The sequence below is a fragment of the Poecile atricapillus genome, chromosome 5, assembly GCF_030490865.1.
Source record: "Poecile atricapillus isolate bPoeAtr1 chromosome 5, bPoeAtr1.hap1, whole genome shotgun sequence".
Taxonomy (NCBI): Eukaryota; Metazoa; Chordata; class Aves; order Passeriformes; family Paridae; genus Poecile; species Poecile atricapillus.
Genome location: NC_081253.1, coordinates 29392214 through 29416940, shown reverse-complemented (window position 1 = coordinate 29416940; position 24727 = coordinate 29392214).

The following is a 24727-nucleotide window of genomic DNA, read 5'->3' as shown; positions in this document are numbered from 1 at the left end:
TTTAATTGCATCATGTGGAATTACACTGAATAAAATATTGATTTCCAAGATTTATGTTGCTTAAGCAATAATGCAGTTGGTAACACCTCTTACTATATTTTCTCTCATCCTCTATGGCAATTTTCTAAGCTTAAATATGTTAGCTCCTGGCATATGGCATGTTAATACGCATGTTGTGGGAGTAATGCTCTCAATTTATCTACCAATAGTTGGCAGTGTTCACTCAATTCTCTACAGCATGACAGCAATTCCAGAGGATAGCCAAAAGTGACAACACTGTCTGGGCTGGGGTTATATGCTAAACTTCAATGTTTTATCTAGGCACATTAAGTCGTTTCATGAAAATTAATTTTTAGTTTAAAAACCTGCAAGGATATGAAAGCTTCCATTCTGCTTCCTTATCTTTGTAATGGTTCAGGCTTAAGACATTATCTTATATTCAGCTCAAGAACACCTCAGTACTCCTGGTAGTGTCCTTTTTTCATTTTTTTCCTTTTTTCTTTGCTATTCTTCCCAATTTAGATTCCCATTAATATCATACCTCTTAAATATTAAAAAGGCAGCAGTGATAACCCAGACTACTTGACTTATTCTACCCTGATTTTAATGGGTTTTCCCTGACAGAAGCTTGTGGAGAACCTCCCACTTCAATACTGGCATCACTGAAGGCTTTATTAGCCTAGTTTGTGTAATTTTAAACAGCTTTTCTGTCATTCTGAATCCATGAAGACAACTTATAGATATTTTCAAGGACAAAGATCACTTGGCACTAGTAAATCTTGAAAAAAATTCAGCCCTCAAAGTGCTCCCTGTTAGCAGATGGCTTTGTGAGCCAGTTACAAGCTTCACATCTTCCTTCCCTCAGTGCTTTGCAGACATATATCCATCTATATGTTTGTTCTTCTATATATATCAATGCACATTCCTATTTTTTTTTTTTTTTCATTTTATTCTTTTGGCTAAATATATAATTCCATATTTCTCTCCACTTGCTAATTTTACTTTGACAAGCCCTGACAGATGACAAGAGATCTTCTCTTGTGGCTTTCCCACATTCCTTCGGTCCCGATTGCATATCCACAAACAAAGCTGTCAGTGAAGCCACCTGCTTACTGACAAAGCAATGTGTAAAAAATAAAGCTACATGATTTTTCAAATTGCATCCAGAGAACAAGAGCCAATCCAGAGCCACGAACTAGGACGTGCTTCAAATCAGAGATGTGCTAACTCTGCTACCAAATGTGTGGACTATCACTAAACAAGTCTTCCTTTTTGCCTTTTTCTTTCCCCACCCCCCCCCCCCCCCCCTCAAAACTGGAGGCAGGGAAAAGGAAAGAGATGTCTCCATCCTAACCACTCTGCAAAATTCTTTCCCATGAAAGAAGTAAAATGCTCCACATTAACATCTACTGCATGAACACAGGAAGTCAAATCAGATGATGGTGCTGCACCAAAATATGATGGTTACTACCAATTAGTAAAACCCAATCAACAGAACAGGCTGGGGACTGACTGGCTGTGAGCCCAAAGGGCTACAGATACTTTAATATCAAAACAGACAAGGGAAAGGAGAGAAAGGCAGGACTGTTTGCATTTGTATAGACAGACACTTATTACTCACTGTTTTCCACATACCATTGTATTTCCTCACCTTTTAACATTAGGATGGAAATATGTGTGTGAGTACATCTTCCTTTCATTTCCTCACAGCATTTCTACAGACATATACCCAGTGCACCTCACTTTATAACATACACTGAAGTTGAAAATAGTGTGAGGACATCTCCATTCCCTGTTCCTTTTCCATTGTGTACTAGACACGCACATTTTATTAACCCTACAGTGTTGCCAACACTTCTGAAGGAGTGAGAAGAAATAGTCTGATTGTAGATCAAGCTAAAAAAACCTCCAGACTGCTCTACTTTGGACCAGGGCAGCAGCTGAAAGCTGAAGCAAGATGTGTTTCTGCATGTCACAGAAGTATGAAATAGAGACAAGTGCCCACTTTTATCCCCAGACATTTCCTAATAAGTGAGTCAGTTAGCTGTGCCTTCTTGCTCTGCTTTGCTCAAGATGGGACCCATCAAGAGCAGATATGAAAGCATTTCTACAGACAGTCTAGCCTGTCTCTGAGCTTCAAGACAGGCACCTCTGCAGTCCCTGCTTCCCAAACACCCAGAGAGGAACACCTCTGGCCTCCAGCCCCTAGCCAGCACGGCTTTCCTTGCACAGAAACACAGAGGAAGGAGCTGAAAACCACCACATTCACATTTAGTTCTAGCACACAGAAAGAGATACCTGCTGCCTGTAACTGTTCCCTGTTAACAGGGATTTTTAACAATGACAATTTCACCCACAAAATTTAGAAGGCTTACAAAATAGAATTGCATTTGTCCCTGATACTACCCTACCTTAGAAGAACAGTTTCTCCTGGAAGTATACCACTAGCAATGCATCTTTTTAAGATACACAATCAAAGCTCTCTGGCACTCTTACCTGGTCAAATAAGAGCTTTTCTTTTCATGTTATATCACCACAAGCTAATTCCCAAATACCCTTCTCTAGAACTGTAACTAAACTGGCAATTTATTTCAAAGCTTGTGATGTATAGCAAAGGAAAAATCTGAACTGGTAACATGCTTATAATTGAGAGCATAAGTTATTTTAAACATCTGTAAAGATCAATCACAAGGGATCATGGGAACAGTAAATGAACCATACTGTACTTATAAAAAAACATTAAGGGTTTGACACCATAAATTACTAGCAATGACAATGAGCCTTTACCTATAACTGTTTGCACTAAGATTTATTTGTAGCTATAAGGAGGTGTACTGTTTGAAAAGCAAGGAAGAACTTGAAGTAGACACAGGACTGGTAAGCTGTTTATATTTGATTTTGTAGAATTTTTTCAACACTATTTCATTAGAAAAAACATTACAACTTGTTTTAGTTTGTCATATAAGTTTATTTGCATAGAATCTTCACAGACATATAACCAAGAACTTATATAACGTTTTTATTTTTGTTTCTGCTCCCAGTTATACAGTGCCACAAAGTTAAAGAAAGCCAAAAATATTGACATCAAATTCTCGAGGTGATTTTACCAAGAAGAGTCACATATAATATATATATGTATGTATATATATATATATATGTATATATAATACAACAAATCTAAATTTGACACATGCAAATGGTGGCCCTTCACAGAGTCCTATTGAATGAGAGATGACTTCCACAAACCTTGTCTGTAGCCACAGGAAATAAACCAGTTAGAACTTCATAATGTTGGTTCAGCTAGGAAAAACAGAAAAATAGAACAGTTCATTCAAACATAGAATAGACATGAAAATATTTCTGCTCAGGAACTTATAATAGTGTTCCTGTTACAATTCAATATTCCATCAACTTGGATTTGACAAGGCAGAAACCTTGCAGTTAAAAGCAGGAGTTTTTTTTTCTCAAAACAGAGGTAGTGAATTTGGGTTCAATAATCATTAAACAGGCACAGAGGGATGTACATTTTCTCATGGTTCTGTCTCTGAAGGCATTTGGTAGCAAATGAGTCCTTCAAATTGGACTCATCATTACTCAGAGTTTTACAAGACAAGTATTGCACTGAGCTAATTGTGCATAGCCACCCAGCTTTACCTTTAAGCACAAGCTCCCTCATTACTTCCTTGGGATTTTAATAGCTTTGCTGTCTCTAAACAAGAGCTGCACAAATAAACAATTACTTTAAAGATACATAATGAAAAACCTGAAGTTTGGTCATGGCCTTGTATGCAGGTAAGCAGAATCAACAGGTCTGACTAGAGACACCACAGGGGACTGAGAAAGCTCAGAGCACACAGGTGAACAAGGGAGAGGAGTCTGGAGATGCCTGAGCACTTCCCCTGGGCACCCTCAAGCGCTGCAGGTGGGCAGCAAAAGTCAGGGGACACGATGCCCTGAGCTATGGGCAGAGCTGCATCATTAGCATTGGATATTCACACCAAACAGTGGAGTTATGCATGCCAAGGCAGTGCCAGAACTCACATCTTTCTTACCTAAGGATGCACCTGCTTCAGCCTAAGACCAGGTATTCCTCACTAGAGACCACCTTCCCTCTCCAGGAAGGATCTGCTCACTTTGACTTTTCTACAGCTTCTCCTCCTTCCTCAAGATTATCTGGCATTCATGAAGTCTTCAAGAAGACAACATGCAATTACATGGAGTATAAACATCTGAGTAGCCAAAGGAAAAAGAAAAATAAAATCCTCATCCTTATTAGGACATACACAACAGATTAACATATCTCCACCTCATCTAACAAATCCTGGTTATCCCACTGAATGTATTTTACTCTAGAAGTGAGCTGGCTCTTCTAGCTCTGTAAAGTCTATTTAAAATTACCTGCATCTGAAGTGTTAAAGAGATGTGAGGCTTTTCCTTACACTCTAAATCATTATGGCACTGGAGCTGGGGTTCTCATTTCCTACTGAATCTACACCAGCTTCACAAGAAGCATATACTTCAGCTCCCTCTGAAACATCCAGGAGTTTTCTTGGTTCACAATTAATGAAATTCAGTCAGGTGAGTGAAGAAGATGATAAAGGCATGTAATGAGTTCATAAAGGACTGCAAGGATAAAGTGTATTTTAAACCAAGAGGCACATTTAGACTGAGCAAATTGAGCAATCACTAGGTCATCTTAGCTGTTAATCACAGGTAAGATATTCTCTGAACTATGGATATGGATGTTTCTCATCCCCATCTTCAGTTATTTCAAGAATATGAACTGTATTAAACACACCTGAGCCCAAAGTTTTGCTGTCTTTTACATATCACTGCACATGACTTCTTTCCGTACAAAGAAGACAGGAACACAATGTCACTTGACACACAGCAAAAAAAAACAGTGCAGCTTTGGCAGCTCAGTAAAGGCTCTGCAGTTTTAAAGGAAAAATGGTTAGCGGAAAAAAACAAGTTTTAGTGACAACGTTGCAGTGTCAAGAGATCAGGGTCTGAATGAATATTTACATCTTGGACATTAAAGGCATTTAACCATGATATGAACTTTTAAATGACTAAGCACTTTTCTCTGTAATGTCATAATACTTTCACACAGTTAAAACTACCCCTGACCCTTTAAACCCCATACAAGTAGTATCTAAAAGAATTCTGGAAACATTTTCTACCCATACAATAACTGAGGGAATTTCATGAATGTAACCAAACCTACTGAGCTCTGCAGTACTTCTGGCAGCAGTCATCCACAAGTTGCTGTAAAGACTCTGAAATGACCTTGCAGAAGTAACTTCCAGTTCAGAGGTCACAAAAGAGGATGAGGACAAACAAAACCTGCAGCGTAAGCTGACTCATCCTTACCACGGTGTTAAAGAGGTGTTTTCTGGTACATTCCAAAGGACAACACCTACTGTATCAGAGGTCAAAAGCAAGTACATGGACTGACTTTCCCCTCTCACGTGATGTATCATGTACTTTAGACCATCTGGTGCAAAAGAACTCTTAATTATCACACAGTTTAAATGCATGGAAGAGGCACAACCACTGAATTATTGTTAGAACTATAAATAACTAGCATGTTATCTTTCCTTATGCAAGACTACTATTTTATACACTCAAAGTCCATTACTCTCTTCTGTCCTCAGAATGTGGTGTTGCCATTCCATAAAGAGACATTTCCCCTCAGAATTCAGGGTGGGCTATTCAGCATGCTTCATAACTCTGGGAGATTTGTTATCTGTGTGACCAATAAGAAAGTTGCTGTTAACAGACTCCATTTCCTTATTTCCTCATTTCCTCGTTGGAAAGGGAAAAGGTGTGGGGAAGCATGGAAATCTCACACAAATACTCAGACTGACTCCAGAGCTACTCCCCTTCAGGGAAGGAGTGGATCTCACTCAAAAGCAAACACCTGTTCTTCAGCAGCCATCATCTTCTGCAGATAGAAAGTCACGAGGGAGACAGCACTGCCACCATCCACTCTACCATAAAACCCACTGCCAGAGAGCAGCTGAGAAGTATTTGATGCAGAGAAGTGCAGCAAACCTGGGCAGTGTCAACGCAAGCACAGACAGTTGTTCAAGGCAAGCAGTTGTTCTTTGCTCTAGTCAGACTGTCTGTGCCTACTGCAGCCATTACTGTACCCTCCAGAAGCAGCAAATTAATGACAATAACTAAGTAAAAATAGTGCACAGCAACACAAGCCCTTTGAAAAGATACTGTGGCAACTTGGTTTGCTGGATTTGGAAAAAATAAAGTAGAAAGCTTTGTGAGGGACCTAACAGCAGCTCTTCAGTACTATGCGGTACTGAGGGGCTGACAAGGTGATGAAGTCTGTCATGATGCACAACAGGAAAATGAGAGACAGCTGGCACTGCACTAATTGAAAAAAAAAAAAATTATTCTCACAGTACAAGGGGAAAAGAGTCAGTACAAAAATAATTAAGCAGAGAAGCAGAGGCCCAAAGAGGTTGTGCAACCTCCATCCTGGGTGGCTTTCAAAACCCAACTGGACAAAGCTCGGATGATCCTCGTAGGTGACCTACTGTGACCTACTTTGAGTAGGATGTTAGCTAGGTCCCTTCCAGCCTGACTGATTTTGTGACTCTCCTCTCTGTTGGCTCTTCAGCTAGAAGCTTACAAAGACACTTTAATGTCTCAGGTCACCAGTTTCCTTGCTATTTAGTAATATTGAGTTCTGTGAGATGCAAAATATGGTATCATTCCAGTTGGATATTCCTTTTTTATTTAGCTCTCTGAAAATAGGCAAATTTCTGTATAAATGTTAGCAATAAACAAGCAGTTAAAGAAAAATAAGAAGTACGATCAAATATTAAAACCGTCGAAGTCTGAGTTTTCAGTTTTAAATTTAAATTTTAAACCTCTTCAAAGAACTTAAAACACATACATGTTTTAAAGTTTCAGGAAGGGAAGGGGCATTGTAGTTGTAGTTCTCACTAAGTTTTTTTAATCTGCTTACCTAGTGCATTTTGCCACAGCACTCTACTCTTCCTGAAATAGGAAAATACCGTTTCTCATAGGCTGTGCAGTAGCCTGTCTACTACCTAAAAAAACCCATCAGCAGTATTCCTCTCTTGCCACATACCCAGGTGTCATTGCCCAGGAAAGTAGATTTCTGTTCTTCCTTTGCTAACTTTGACCCTTGGAAAAAGAGTATTTCATTGCTTTATTTGCAAACTTGGAAGTTATACAGAGCAACAGCAGAAATATTTCATCTTTTGCCAACAGACATGTTAATAAAGAGATAATCCTCTCATGTTTATATCAAAGCTGAGGCAATCCACAGCACTAATGCAAAATCCCTCACTCATCTTCTTCCATTTATGCTCTGTTAATCATATAACATTATTACAAACAATACAGTAAACTAATTACTGTTCAGTCACTTTTTTCTTCCACACTATAAACTAAATTACTTACTCATGGAGGCATTCTCTCTGTGCAGATGAACTGTTTGTTTGTTCTCTTTCCTTCCAGGCTGTTTAAATGCTTTTTCAATTTGCAGACACCAAAACCTTAATATTGCCTTCCCACATAACTGGGGTGAGGATTCTTGGGTGTGATGGTTTCTGGGTTTGGGTTGGAGCTTGGGTTTTTGTTTGATTTGTTTGAGGGGTTTGTTTTTGGTTTGTTGTTGTGTTTCTTTGGGTTTGTTTTTTTTTGTTTTTTTTTGTTTTTTTTTGCAGGGGGTGGGGAGGAAAGATAGAGCAGCAGTGAGAGGAAGGATTATGTGTAAAATGGCTTCAGTGAATTTTCTCCTGGGCTGTCAGAGCCACTTCTGAATGCTGCACGTAAAATATTCTACAAAACCTGGAGAAGTCCATCTGATTCATTACCCTGTAGCCTTGTGAGATTAAATTGGTGCAGTAGTTCAGTAACAGCAAGCACAAAGCAAATTGCACCTATTACTTCCTCACATTCATTACAAATACCTTTGGGCACGTCAACATTCTGCTGAACTATTGCAACTAAAGTACCGTGAACCCTGTATATTTCAGGCATAGTATGAAGAGGGAGGTTTTAGCCTATGAAAACAGAAAGACTTTCAGGGAAAAATTTTAAAACAATCCTCTAAAGAAAAGTAAGAAAATAGAATCAACGTAAGCTTCTGAAACAGAAAGCAGGGAAAAACCGTGCCAGCATTGAATAGTTTGGATTACTGAATACTGAATATTGAGTTCAGAATATTAGAATAAATATTGAATGCATTTCAAAATATTATTGTGCTGGAAAAGCTGCATATACTCACCATATTCAATGCTATTTATGGAAACAAATCAGAATTTGTTCTGAAAACGGTTATATTCTGAAACTGAACCTGAAGACTTGTATTCATGCATTATTCTTCTCCTATTTGACAGGAAAGTCTGAAAGGCATTAATATATGAATCAGTGTACCACTATCATTTTTCATAGCATGATACCAAATCTTGCCATCCATTTTGGAGAACAATAAAAAGCTTTTTCACTTGCAAGGTAAGAAATGTAGCATGGAATCCATTTCAAGCTTCTAAGGTCATTTAAAACAATCCATGTTTTGAAATAGAAGTGTTTTACATAAATGAAAAATTCTCTTGGTACTATAAAGAGCATTGTAAGTCTACTCTGTTGATTTATGAATAAAAATATACTGCAAACACAACTATGTCATATTTGCATGTACAACTCATGCTTCAATGAAACACTATAGACACTTTCAGCAGAGAAACCAAGAGACACTTTAAAGGCAGCAACAAAATTAATTCACCTCAGATAGGTTTGATTTGCCCTAACAAAACCCAACAAGATTTATAAAAAGCTCAAAATCCAGGAAAGAAAGCTCTTAGTATTGAATTGTGGATCACAAGAAAGACAAGTAGATGGCACAAAAACCTGTCACAGGACATGTCTGGTGCTTCTAGCATATTTCTCTCTTTTGGTGTATCCAGATACATCTTCCACAATAAAGTCACATGGCCAGCCCTTAAAATAATTTGCACTTCATGACTAAGTCTGTACTGCTTAATTGGGGATAAACCACTTTCCAGCTTTCAGCTTGCTCGGAAATACCAAGACAGTACTTTGCCGTTTCTTTGTGCCAAATAAATACTACATGTCACTTCACATTACATTTTACACCAATTGAGAAAAGTGCATAGTGCACTTCACAAGCACTAAAGGCTTATCTCTTTCTAGCACCAATGATTTACTCTTTCCCTCTTCTTAAAAATGAGGCTGAGCTCTGAGTTATGGTTTCTACATCTCGATATTCATCTTGATATTCACCTCTTGCTTTCATCCTAAGCCTTTGGAAGAAATGGCCTTTTGTGAATGCCTCTTAGGAGCTCTGCTTTTCAAAACCCAGGAGTACTTGTCCTACTGTGGTCATGTTCTGGTGCTCCAAAAGTGCTGTTCTTTCTGCAATGTGCAGAAGGTAAACTGCTTATTAAAGAATTGAGTGTTTTCTAATAGTAATAAACTAGAACAAAATTATTTTGTTTTAAGCATATGCTCCAAATACTGTACAGTCCACCTGGGTGAGCATTTCAAGAAATCATTGAAGGTCTCCATTTTTTATGCTTTTATATTAAATATATGGTCATGAATAAGCAAATGAAATCCAATTTCCTTTAAGATACTATTCACAGAAGTAGCTCAAAAGGCACAAAAACCATCCACAAAGAGCTTGTCCCTAGATAAGCGAAATCAGTAAATCTCCTATCACTTTCAATGCAAAGTGATTTAAATCAGATTTCTCTGATTTAAATTTTCTTTATTAAGCTCTCATTATTATTCTTCTTATTTCTATTTTTTCCCCATCAGCAGACTGCATTGTAATAAATATTTGTATATGTATTTGAAAGATACAAAGTTGTATTCAGTTTTAGAATAACTGGCATAAATTAATGCAATTGTGTTCAGTCAATAAGCTTTTGCTGCCAATTGTCACAGGACATGCCACTAGACTCAAAAGCACGTAAGAGTGTTTACCACACTGCAGACATATCCAGCAGGTCATGTTTCAAATAATCAAGGACTGCTTTCCACTGGTTCTCTTGCTTTCCTTCCGCCTTACTTTAGTTGCTGCCCCCTCAGTTCATTAAGGAATTATTTACACTAATGAGTGATTACTCAATTTTCATTTCCTCACTCAGCATAAGCACCATAATATTGCCATATGATATTTTATTCAAATAAAAATTTGGAGTTTTTAAGCAGTGCAACAAGGGTCTCCCATATCACATTCCTTCCTCGCCTTCTGCTAGATACCAAGCCAACAACATCAAAACAATCTAATTAAAACAGAAAATGTGGACCATAGGCAGTTTATGGTAAGTGTAGTGATTTTTTTATTTTTTGATACTGTGATTAATTGCAAGAGTTGAGCTCTATTTTTTACTTTTTCTTCAATAAGATATCAAGCCAAAATAAAAACAAAACTTGCCTGTTTATTCATGTTGCCACTACCAAGAGCTCCATTTCCTTTTGCTACTTTAGCACTGTATCCTACCAGGGGAAATAACCATAAGGGTTTTGTTTGGTTTCCTTTTTATGCTAATACTCAATCATAAATGCCACATACAGGCTTGAAGTTTAAAATTATGTTGATTTTACAAAGTAGTCATCACTTCTCTATATTTGGGCCTGATGACTTTTTTCCCCAAAGTGCCAAGTTGCTATTTCAGGTGGAAAAAATAGTTTGAAAAAGGCTGGGTCCTCTGACAGCCATGCCATTAGCAGCAAAAAAATAAGTAAAATTTACAAATCCTACAGAAGCAGCACATTTTAATGGTGTAAAACATCAGCCTTCAAGGTGCTGCCTAGAGCTGTGAATCCCCAAATCATTAACTCATTCTCTGTCCTAATCCTAAAGTCGAGGTGAGCTGATCTACTCTCACCAGGAGCCCTAAATACAGAGCCCAGTGGCAAGGTTCTCTCAAACTCCCTCATCCCATCCGTCTGGCAGAGTCCACATTTACAAGCCTTCAGGGCATGCTGCAGGGTTTATCTATTTATTCAGGCTTTTGCCTGAGGGAGGGCTGCAGAAGCAAAGGGAAAGTTGGCAAGTTCTCTTTATTTGCAACGAGGTCATTTTTATGTATTAACTTATGTACATGTGCCTAGAGATTATGATAGGCACATTTCATACAATAGCAAACAACTTCAGCCATAACCTAATTAACTTTCACTAAGGAGAAAAAGAATTCTCTAGGTTTCCATTATAGATAAATTCCTGTAAAAATTTGCCATGATCACAGATGCTACAAAATAAGAGTCTGTATGATCTAAAAGGAAAAAAAAAGTGCCTTTTCCCACACTGAGGCACACACGTGAAAATCAAAAGCCAATTTCTAAGTTGCATGTAAGTTGTGATACTATCGGAGCCTTTCCTTCGATGCCCTTTGACTTAATGTCGAGTAACAAAAGAAAAATTCTTCTGCCCTCTCAGTATAACTCTGGGCATAATTTTGCAAGTGTTCAAAACTTTTAAAAATACTGTAGTTCACTAGACTTGGAAAAAAAATAAAAGGAGCTTCTAAGAATAAAAGAGTCCCCTGAAAAGGAGCACAAAGTGGTGGATTCGTGGTGTTATACTAAAATAATACAATCAATACAAGAAATCAACTGGAAAGTGAAACTGATTGCTGAATTCTTTCTGACAAATCTGAAGAGACTTTCCTGCAGGTGTTGGTTTGACCTATTCCCTGAAGAAACAAAAGAAGCATATTAGATAGGCAAGCTAAGGCTACGGCTTAGATATAACATTGTTTTAAAGGAAAAAAATCTTACCGTGTTTTTAAGGTGACACATCAGTTCTAGAAATGGACTTGAAAAAAATGCAGTGAGTCTTATGGCACCTGCTCTGTTGTGGTTAAATTATTCAGACTTTAGCTATTATGTTATTTAGAAATGCCAAGTATCAGTAACAATATGTTGCTTCAGTGACAAACTCAGTGTACACTGGGATGAGACATGTCCCAGACCAATGTAGTAAGCTACAACAGCACTCAGCAGAGCCAATAAAAGGCTCCATGAAGATTTTTAGAGAGGCCAAGAGAAGCTTCAACCTTATAAAATGTCTGTTCTACATTTTCAGTTCATCAGGAGGTGTTGAAATGAGTCATTGTGGTTTGGGAGGATGGATAGATCCGTTTAAGAATTGCTTTGCAGTATGGAGATGCAAAGTGACAGAAACGGAGGATCCTACCAAAAGCTATAAAGTAACCAAGTACCAAGGGCTTATAAAAAAGCTAAGAGAACTTAGATTTGCAAAAGAAGGGCTCCTATGTTGTTTAGAGACTTACTCAAACCAACAGAATGACTCATCTACAACTGCTGTTCTTACTAAAGGGAATGTATGGCAGGGCTGCAGTTCTATTGAAGAAATGAGATGGAGTATGTGTGAAAATCGGAGAATTCCAAGTATGAAACCACACATATGCCTCAGTGATGAGCATGTTCCAAATACCTTTGAGAAATATTCATGGTAAGTAAACAGAAGACTGTGCACTAAGAATCTGACAAGTAGAGGAGACCTCAGGAATAGAGCTCTTTTTACAAGGAGAGAAGTAGATTCTGCATTGTCACAAACACAAATGTAAGGTGAAAGTGGATAACATCCTCAGCAGGTCACACTTGAAAGCTTTCTCTTCCACTATCTAAATTATGGTGACATTCCTAATGACCCATCTTTTTACAAAGGGTACTGCAAATATCATGGGATCTTTATATTTAATTAACAAATGAAAGTTTTTAAGCTTTACTAATCTGTGGCTGGCTGCCAAATCAGTGGTTTATGCCATAATATCAAACATATGTTTTATATAACATGCAACCCATTCAGTAATTTTCACCAGTTCCAGGCATCCACTTCCCTTCCCTTGAATTGCATTCAGAAGCAGCAGAGTAATCAGAGCTGGGAGCTGGAAGATTGAGAGTGAAAACCTGTGGGGATTTACCCATTTGTCACCCTTGGGCTCTGGTAGTGACTTAGAGAGAATGTCATGTTTATCTACAGACTGTTAAATGAAGTTGTTAAGCACAAACAAACTCAGGATGAGGAGTACAAAAATGACTTGAAATTTCCAGCCTATCTTCTACCTCCATGCTGAGATAAAGCTGCACAAGCTGCCCTATGCCTGATTCCCAGTGCAAGTAAGGGAACATGTGGATTAAAGCTGCCTTTCTGGCTTGGCTATGAGTCCTGTGGAAATGCCATGTAATATTTCCTTACCTGAGCAATCATCCTATCAGACATGGGATCAACTGCCCTGTATGTAATGATTCTGAGGAGAAAGATGAGGTTAATGATGCAAACTCAACCTTTCAAAATAAACCCAAAAGCCTGCCACAGCAATTTCAAAGTACATGAATTTTCCTTTTTTGACAAATGAAAACTTTTTCAACACTAAGTAAAGACTTAACAGTATTTGTTTACAGTGTTAAAAGCTTTCTTTAATGAAGGACTGAAATGCAAAACTCCCAGGAGTATCACTTGCGTTAGTAACAAAATATTTTTTCAGACAGTAATTGAACAGTACACCTGCTCCTGCATGTAACTGGTAACATTTCTAAAACCTTAAAGCTGATTGCAGAAGAGTTGTTTACTGTGAAAACTTTCCTGCTTCACTTCACTTTACCCAGAAAAGTCACCAAATCACACAGACTTGAACTGTGAGTATCTAATATCATGAGGTTGTGGGGTTTTGATCATCACACATTTTTTTACTCAGAACTTCTGACATAATTGTCACGATTACTGAAATGTTAAAAGTGATGATGTTATCCAGCCAACACATTTGGAATGGAAAGAAAGGAAAAAGCTGTTTTTTTCAAAGGTTTAAGAACATAAAGTCCTTAATCTGTCTACTTGTTTATCATGAGACCACTCTCTCTTTGTTGGGGATGGATACCAAACATAACAGATGGTCCGCCAAAACCCTATCACGTTAGCTTCAATTATTTGTGAAAGACTGCAGAGGGGGAGGAAAGAACTATGGTGACACATTAAAATCTAAAAGAAACACAAAGACAGGTACTAAACAATAGAAAGAATGTCATGCTGAAGGAAATAGATATTCATGCACAAGTTGCCCTGAAAGAGCTCCAAGATATTTCACTTCAACAGAAATAAAGCAAGTATAGAGTCAAACAAACATGATGTCAAAAAAGATGGTTTCATGGCTAATTCTGCCTACTTAATTTTTTCAACACTCCAAAGGGACATACAGCTGATTTTGGGTAGTATTTCCAAAGAATTACTTAGTACAGTAAGAACATATGTAAAAGATAAAGATACACCACTGTGTGTAACAATTAGCTCTGCAAAAGGGCAAACTTGTAATGTGAAAGACCAAATGACCTTTTAAATACAGGACAAAGCTCAGCAGACAGTAGTGTGCTTTTTTGATTCTCCTAAGCCTTTAAGAATGCTTTTTCATGGGCCAAGGTGTTTAAAAGACACATATTTATGGCATTTAAGAGACCTAGTTTAGTGATGGACCCTTTAGATTAATGATTGAGCTCAATCTTTTGCAACCTAGATGAATCTATGCAGGAGAATGTGTAGAACAGACTTACAAACCCTCATGTACTTCCATGTGCCTTATGAATCTGCCACTAGCACTCCACCAAAACACAAATTCCAACACTTCAGTACCATGTCAAGCATTTAAATATTAAAGATAAAGGAAACAGATTAGAAAAAAATATGGCAGAGATTTATAAAAACATGCTTGAACATGATTTTTTTTGTGAGCTAAAAGTGTTTGACCTCAGAGCTGTAGAAATTTAAGGCACGGAAATGGGATAATTTCATTATGTAATCTGATTTCCTGTGTATTACCAACCACTGCACTTTTACTTAGCTACCTCTCCCTCAGCAGGTCCAATAAGTTACATTTATCAAGATTATCTTCCTCAAGATGCCAGTACTTCTTGTGAAGACACGCCAAAACCAGAAAAACAACCAATTACTTCTCACAATATGTTCCAAAGATTATGCTCTCACTTATGGATAAAGTCCAAACACTGATTTTCAGGTTTTATCTTGTCACTGTCCATCAGAACACGCTCCTCTCCCAAAATTCTTCAATACTGAGTGCTTTCCTTGTCAGAACACACTGGAAAATAATTTATGATTTGTCATATACTAAATAAGTTATATACACAAAAATTTTACTATACTAGATAAAGAAATATGTAACAGATAACCTACAAAAAGCTGTACTAAGAAAAAAAAATTTCAAGTAAGACATAATTTTTGTGAAATTCACACTATCACCATAGATTTACAGTTTTATGGAAACCAGAGAGAAAGTACTTTTCATTATACTTCAGTATAAGCAATTAACAAAACTGTGTTCCCAAATTTACTGGGGTAAACAGAAGAGATGCAAGAATTAATTTTTTGTCTCCTCTCCTACCTTTATATATATAGCTACTATCCTGAACAATTATTTTCATATACAAAGGAGATAATAAATCACATGACTAAAAAAATGTTACCAGAAAGAACTGTAGTGTTTACTACCAGATTTCTCTGATAACTAAATTATGCTCTTGGAGGTTTTAAAATTTATTCCATAGATAGTTGAGTTCTTCCTAAGTAAACTAGAAGCTCTGCCTGAAGCCTTAAAGGCCTGTTTTGAAATAACTAGATGTTGCATTTTAGGGTAAAACATGCCTGAAATCTGAAGTTCACTTTAATAATTCACCCTGCAAGGGTTATATACACTAACACACCTCAGCTGTTTCTGCAAGGTGCTGCACTCCAGCACTGTATTGTGTGGCTCACACAAATGAAGCTTTCACCTGTACTGGTGAAAAGGGTGGTTTAAAAAACAGGCTACAACATGGAGACCTCCCTCACAGTATGTGCTCCATCAGCCCAAAAAACCCCACCCCGAACAAAGCACAGCTTTCAGGTTCTGAAGCAAAGGTTAACATCCATGGGAGGCCTGAAGTCACCTTCCCTCTTCACCACACACCTCTTGCCTTGCCCTGACCCATAACACTCATCACACTCCTCACTGTTTGAGGTGATCCTAAATGCTCTCAGTGCTCCAAGAGAACACACCAGTTGTCACCACCCTAACACACCTCGAAACCTAAAGATCAGTTCAGTGTCCATTACTTCTACTGCACCCTCTCCAGATCAGACTTTCCCCTAGAAGAGACATGAAGACAACTTGAGTTCTACTTGTATTTTTTGATAAGAATAAAGTGGATGAAGCTGCAGTATATGTAGAGTTCCCCACAAATGATTCTGGTACAAGGCAGTGTGGGAATTAGAGACTGATGAAAATTACTTAAACCATCATATAATACATGAATAATCCAAATGCCACACCTCTTGAACGGTGTGAAACAGGTGAGAAACTTCATCTTTTACCAACACACACATGTTGGACATGAGCTCAGATCCTGGGAGCCATCATGGAATATTTCATCCTGCTCATTTGCCTGGCAGTGAAATCTCTCTGACCATTAACAAGTAATTCCTTTGCAAGAGCCAGGAGCAGTTCAGCTCAGCAGCCATCTAATTTCTTAATAAAGGAAAATAAGTCAAGGTTACCTGTGAAGAGGATGAAACCAATGTCTCTGCAATTTACAATTGTCACAATTGCCACTCTTATAAAATCAGTCTTTTCAGTGTCTAGCTCAAAACAAATACCTTTTCTCACATATGTCATCGCAGATAACTGCAATTCAATCCTATTTTTGAGTCTCTATTGTAGGAGGTAAACAAAATAGCATCTGCACTTTGGTTATTTTTCACTTGCATATGTGAAGATATAACTGCAAAGAGTGTTAATGCCCAAGTTTATGTTAATCATGTCTATGTCTAATACTCCACAAAAGGGAGCATTCAGCATTTTCACTCCATTTCAGAATAAAAAGAATAAAAGTAAACACAAGAGTCATGTAATATCAGAATTCTTTACAGCTGCCCTATTTCAGTTGTATATATGCACTATTCTTGTCTGTCTAGCCTTATGGAGGCTGTGCCTACTTTATAAACAGTATGAAATTCAGTAATTTCAAAGAAAATTTAACTATAACAGCAGCACAAGCCATTATGTTCCAGCAATCCATCATTTCTAAAGAAAAAAATGTATTTTCTTCACAATGAGCAATTTATGGATTCAGAGAGTACATCTGTGATTTCTATTTCAAGTCTATTATTTCACAAAAAATAGTTCTAGTAAGGGCAAGGCTAGATAAATATTAGAAGAGATTGACATTTTGTGTAGATTCTTTCTAAGATCTGAAAATAATTCGGTAAGCATTGTAGCAAACAATGAATAGAAAAATCTGTAGCTCATGAGTCCATGTATTAATTTAAGATAATAGATACATACCCAAGGGCAAAAAGACAAACCAACACCCTGCCCCAAGCAACTCTGAAATTATTTACATTGTTATTTACACTATTTGCTTACACACACCCTTGGCAGCTCCTTTAAAGCCAGTGCCAGTGTCTCCATACAGCCCACACAACTAGGGACAGACCTGAATTAAGAAATTTCCTCCCAAAGACAGGTTGCTGGTGTTTTTTGTCATGTTCTTTTTTTTACTCCAGTGCTCCCTTAGCAATTAAATGAGGTGCTATGGGCTGATTTGCCTGAGCTAAAATAAATTTAAAGCATTACTCCCATGTTTTAAAAACATTTTAATTTCTAAACACTTTGATACTAATTAACCAATTCAAGCAGAAAACAGACCTTTCTTCTCTCCACAACTTCCTCCCATTCTGGAAGCAGATTGTGGGGTTATTTTATTTTTGGAAGATATTAGGATGTTGCAACAAGACACCCAAGCAAATCTAACTATTTATAGAAAACAATAGATGAAATTTTGTCTTCAGAATCAAAATATTTTATTAAATAGTGAGCGTATAAAGCCCAAAACTATGAGTACAAAGAGCAGGTTTTTTGTAGTTTGCTGTTGGTTTTTAGTTAAATGTAGCCAATCCTTTATTAGAGTATGAAATTAAGTTCATGTAGCTTCAACACTGTGTGTTAGACTAGTCACAGTAAGTATGCATCAAATACAAGAATAACAGATCTATGGATCTAGGTAAACAGCAAAGGTGGGTTTTCTCAAATGTGTTCAAACTAGGTTTATTTTTGTCTTCAGTGTGCCAACCTAGATTTCCTTATTCTGTGAAATAATCTTCATTTTTAAATCATGGGGATCAAATAATTCAAGAACTATGTACTCGTAAGGGGTGTTTTCATGTGACTTTTACTCTGTGCCTATGGATAATTAAAGCTTTTTTAAATGGGGGAAAAAAACAAGAGGAAACCAGTCTGCATGTTCCTTCAATATTATTCTTCCCTCCTGATACACAGCCTTACCTCTTCACCTGTAAAAATTTCCTAATTTATTAAAATCGATTCCACACTATAAACATAGTATGTGCAATCCAAATATTGCCTCTAGATTCAAACAATGAAATAAATGTCAGTGATTTCATTTTCCTTTCCTTCCCACTTTACCCTTGGGCCTCTGGCTCTCATGCAGACCTAGAGATGAAAAGTTATTCATTCTCCCATCAAGCACACCTCAAAATGAAGATCAGGAAAACAATTTTGCACATCCATATGAGCTGCCCAGTGTTACATGTGCAGTGGCACTAGTTTATTCCAAGTGGTTTATTCCAAGTAATCCACTTACAGAGCAGGGACCAGTTTCCTTTTTTATACAAGTATCACATCAAGGAGTTGACATTTGCAGGGATCCACACAAGGCTGTTTATATGCTTATGCAGAGGATGTAGTGGAATATTAAAATTTTACACACATGTGCTTTTGGCTGGATTATAATTTCATTAACAATACATAGTAGGGAACTCTGTCAGTCACTACTGAATGACACTGGGATGCATGATGACACAACACTAGATGACAATTAGAGACCATCCCCTCAATGACAAAACCCAAAACAGCTTTGAAGGCTTCAGATTAAAAACTCCCAATTACCCATGAAGTGCTATTAAACTCTCCTTCCCCGATTTAGATTCAAATAACATGGTGGATTTGACCTCAGTTCTTACAGTTGTTTAAGGATGCAGCAAACTTGAATCCTGTAAATGAGACATGGATTTGAGACTATTTTTATACTTATATTTGAGTACAAATATTGTTTAGGATCTTAATTCTTATTTCTCCTCAGTAGAGGACAACCACAGGGAAAAAAAAAAAAAAAAAAAAAAAAGACAATAAATAAAATACAATAAACCAGCAGTTGTTTTACTTTGTTCTCCATTACACTTAATCATTTTGTTGCCCAAAAGAATTTGGGCATTTTGGGTTTTGATCCTGTTGGGTTTTTCACAATTCTTTTCTGATCTCACTGCATGATCTTTCAGTGTATTATCTACAAAGCTATTTGGCTACAGGTTAAAGACAGCACAGCTTCCAGGCACCACTCTGCATAAATACCAGGTCAGGGGAAGAGGGTTGAACACAATTTATTGTAGGTTTAATTTTCTATTTCCTTAATAATTGGTTGATAAATGAAAAAAGTGAACTTTTTATTGATATTCAATGTTTTCATCTTTCTATTAAATAGTAACTTCAAAGTTTTACATAAAAAACCCTCAGGAAAATGTTATTACTTGTATCAAAAAAATATTGAAGGAAAATTGCAAGTTCCACTTCTACTTGACTGTTCTTGGGCCACTGTAACACATGGTAAAGAGCTATAGCAAACCAGAGCAAGTTTCCCTAAAGGCTGGGGAATGACTAAATTATATACTTTTTTTAATTTATCTGCTGAAGTTTGTTGATTAGGTGATTATGCTTGCAACCTTGTATTTTATTTAGGAATACAACATTATAGGATTTTCATTGTTAAAACTCCATTTTTTTCATAAATATTTGTTTAGACCACTAAACTCACTGTCAAATGCATCTTCTAAATAACCAATAGCTGAGCTTGGTTGGACCAGCTAATCAACAATAAAAGGAGCAAAAATTCCTTATACTTAGCCCAGAATAAGAAAGCCAAAGCTACCTAATTCCTAGACAGATGGCAATAGAAACTTGGTGAATGGGTATGAATTTTTAGAATTCCAATATGTGCAATGCAGGGAAAGCCTCCTAAGCTCAAGTGCATGCTGCACACATCCCCCTAAGCTTGGCCTGTCAGGCAAACCAGCACACATGGGCTAAAAATAAAAGCAAAAGTGTGGCTCACTTGCACCCTCACAAGCATCAGAGCAAACAGAATGATTGCCAAGGCTTTCCTCTCTCAGTTTCAGGCACATGCAGCTGGCACCAATGCTCTCTTCTCATGCTCCAAAGGCAGCAGATGGAATGAATTACATATTTCAACAGCCTTTGACATCATATCAAACACCTTGGCTTTTAGTTTGAGAGGAGTAACTCCTGGGATTTTTTTTTTTTTTTCCAGCTTTCACCATCCAAATAAAAGTCACACACAGTTATTTCCTTCTTTATAGGACAATATAGCCATGCCATATGCTGCTGGCTTGCAAGTCTTGCATAGTGAAACAGTGCAACAATAGCAAAATAAAACGTTCTGAGTTTGGCTTTGTGGCTAAAGCACTATTCACTGAGCAATGAGTTACAGATAACAAAGCTTCAAATCACAGAACAGAGCAGTCTGGGTTGGAAAGGACCTTGAAAATCACTTACTTCCAACCTTCCCCACCACAGGCAAGAACATCTGCTGATGCCCACTGCATTGTAGAAATTATTGAGTGCTCAGTACTTTTCTAAACCAAAAGAAATTTCAAGCCTCTACGGCCTGGCAAAACTGATAAGCAGTATTTAAGAAACATCATCAACTGATTTGAGTTTGTTCCTTAAATTTCCTAGTTTTAGCTGCCACAGTGCACTGTGTAAGAGCACTACCCGTGGAGGTGGGGACCCTTCCTGCTGGTCACAGTGAGAGGCTGGGAGCAGTGACAGTGCTGCTGGGAACACGTCCCTCAGTGTATTGCTTTCACCCAGGAAAAGAAAAATCTCTAGGCACCACATTCAGCTGCAAGCCTGTTCCTGAACTGCACCAGAGGAAGTCTGGGTGCTCACATCTGTGACTGTAAACCCAAGGAGAGGCTGGAGCAGAAGCCTATTCCAGTACCCAGCTTCTATCCTTGCTTGCTTTCCTCTCTCTCCCAGAGCAGCTGTCAGACAGACCTACATGTGTCTGAAACATCTTCCCCTTCCCCTCTGCCTTTCCTCCTCCCCACCCCTACAAAACTACCTCTGCCAGACTCAGAGACCATCCAGAGGCTGCTCCAGCAGAGCAAAAGCCTCAGCAGAGGGCAGAGTGAGAGTCCATCCTCAGGAGAGCTGAGCTGGAAGGCATCATGTGTGCACAGGGCCAGGACATCCCCTCACCTAACTCCTCTCAAGACCTCAAAGTGAGGAAGCTGATAAAAGTTCTTCAATGCTTACAAGGTCTTCTGTTTTCCTAGAGCAAGCTACCAAGTGCCTCTTTGCTTTTATGTTATCAATCGTTTCTTCCAGTCTCAGGTTTTGAGCCGATGAAGAGAAGGCACCTTGTTATGACCTTGGTTCTTTCCCCTTCTGCTGAATCTGGGATCAATGCTGGCTATTCTGCCTCTTTCAGATAACGAAGGTTATTCTGCCTTTTTCAAACTGTATCAGACCCATATCCTTCCATAGCTTCTTAGCTGGAAACTCTGCATGTACAGGTGACTTTGATCCTGGCCAGCTCAATACTTCTTTGAAATACATTACCTGGTAGCACCAATACTGATGAAAATCTTTTTAGTCCTATTAATAAATGAAATGAGGAAAAAGAACACCAAGTATGATATTCATACTCCCCTGCTTCCCCCATTAGTTTATTTGTATTCAACAAATTTTAATAACTCTCAAGTTGAGTCTAAATGATCCTTTTATTTTTTCTTTAATCCCAGTTTCACAAAGAGAATCATTTAAGCTACAATACTGATCTATCTTTTCTCTGCACATTTTTTCTCCAAAACCAGCCTTTGTTATTTCTATTGGAGAAGAACATTCTTCTCTCATCAACTGAAAAACAAGTTTGACATACCCCTAAGAATTTTCTCTCTCAAAATCTGCTATCTTAATGGAGTAAATTGATAGTCTGCTGCCATTCCATATGGAATTAGGAGCTTCTATGTAACCAGTCCAAAGGGTTCCCTTTTTTTTCCAGCTTTGTTCAAGACACTTTCTCACTTTGCTTCTTCCTAATTATTGCATGCCTCTGGAGTTTAGCTCTCTGCCCACTTTCTCCTCTTTCTTGCAAGAGGGACAGCTGAGAGAGACAGGATTTTTCTGACAAAGATGAACTACTTCAATTCATCTCAGTTGTCTGCTATCCTGATCTCTCAATTTCCTTAAATCAGCCACTCAAAGTGAAGAGCCTAAAATGCTTACACAGAGACAGAATAAGGAAAAAAAAAAAAAAAGAGCCCGGCACACATAACAGTGGTACAAAGAAAATAGATTGCTATGTTAAAAAAAAAAAATAAAGCATCAACTCAGCCTATAGATCCAGGCAGAAATCAGCAAAATGTAAGCAAAATGTATTTCAGAACTGAAATGACAACAAGGCACAGCAGAATGTGGTTCTCAATCTCTACTTTCAAAGCAGTTTTATTTAAATGTTCCAAGGAAAGTACTTATTTGTACTTTGTCATCATCACTGTGTCAAAATGAACTGATCTCAGCCTTCATGTTCAGCACCACATTAATCTAATTTATTTGCTAATTTCTGTGTAGTACATAACACATGATGCAGTTTAAGATGCCATTGAAATAGAAAACTGCCACACAGTTTTTAATTTAAGTTGTGAATGTGACAGTGTATCCTGTTCCTTTCCTGGGAGTCAAACACAAAGATGCACTTTTTTCTTTGCCATTGATCAATTAAAATCACCAGCTGTTTATGCAGAACTGCTGGAAACCTTGGAAGTGTCATTTCTCTTCCTAAGCTTCATGAACTTGAGTCACACATTTGTTTAAAGGTACAACAAGCTAACAATGTGAATGCTTTCATTATATGTACATAAAAATACTCAAGAAACAGCCCCTGCTCATGCAAAACCTCTACTGCAAAGAATTATACGTGCTAAAGAGCTACTGCATCAAGCTCTACAAGTTGGAGCATAAATCCATGTGAAAGTCTTTAATTGCTAGAACAACTTAAACCTTTCAGCTTGCTAATTACTTCAACCCATACTGCCTAAGGTGTAACACCCGGGGCTAATTATAGGCAAATTTTAAAGGTGTATCAAGTCTGTCCAGGTGTGCAAACAAGCCATAAAGTTGAGCTGCTTTCCCCCACACTTAGGAAGTAATTTCTTTAGCACAATTCTTTTTGTTACCCATGTTTGATCCTTAACTAAAAATGGTTGCCCTTGCTCTTAACTGCAACTTTCCAGTGATGCTGAGGTCATTGTCAGGTGTATAAAGCACTCTGATTCTTAGGTTAAAAAACTATCATTAACCCAGTCTTTTAAATAACATTGACAGAACACGGAGAAACATGGTGGGATGGAGGTCAGACATCAATGCAGACTAGTGAACCCATATGCAATCTGCATATTTTAATTTTTGATATTTATGGCAAGAATACATTAGCAATTTCAAAGCCTGACCCTCCTTTCATAGGTGAAGCTGTGATTCTAAATGAATTGTCCAAGACTGTACTCCTTTTTCATTTCGTAAGCTTGCATCAGATATATATAAACACTGTTTTAAGGGTATCTTTCAGAAAGTTACAGAAGAATGACTACCCCATTTCATTATGCCCTGAGATCCTCACTAGTATTTAGAACATTTAAGGCAGCCATGATAAAAAAAATGTTTAAAAGCTACTAGAAGTTGCTATAATTGGCAATCACGGTCTAGCACAGCCAAGAAATGCTATCAATTCATTCATACCATGCACACACTCGTATGCAACAACCCATGGCACAGGCACCACAGTTACTACTTCCTCATTACTATGGGGAGTATTTCTCTGATTTTTGAAACGCACAGCAACTTTGTCTTCCAAAAAGTCCTCCACTGTGTCCCATCGTCTTTTGGTAAGAGTCCATTGTCAAGTCATTCATATTGAAACTTTTTAACTGAGCATATGCTGGCTGCTGTAATTTGCCATTTACTGCCAGGTGCTATCTGGAAGCCAGTTTTGTTCCATTCAAAGCAAAAAAGCAGGCTCAGCCCAACATCTCCCATTGCCATGCACAGCTCTCACCAGCAGCAGTTGTCTGTGCACCATCAGACCAAGCCTGGCAGCTTGGCCAGATGAACAGCCGTGACCTACACACCAAGTTCCAGTCCCTCCTCCTTCATGGCTGTGTCACACCCATGCTGCCTGTAACAGACCTCTCTAATGTACTGCTGGTACTTTACTCTGTAAAGTACCACTGCAGAGAAGACAGGATGCTTATCTCACAGCTGCATGGATACATATGCACCAAGAGTCAAGCACATGGTACCTGTCTTTCTCAAAGCTGATTATTCTGATGTGGTCTGACAGGAGTTCCACTGAAGCTGCATCCTTCTCAAAGGCTCCCTTGCTGTGTGAAAGGCAACAGATGTGGCAGTGGAACAGCGTTTGGAAAGACTGAGAAGCCAGGCTGACGACTATTCTCTCCCTGCTCTGACACAAACACTCAGTAGTCACCAAGTGGAGCTTCCTGTAAGTCCTGTTCTTTGGAGAAAAGAGTTGAGCAGTAGGG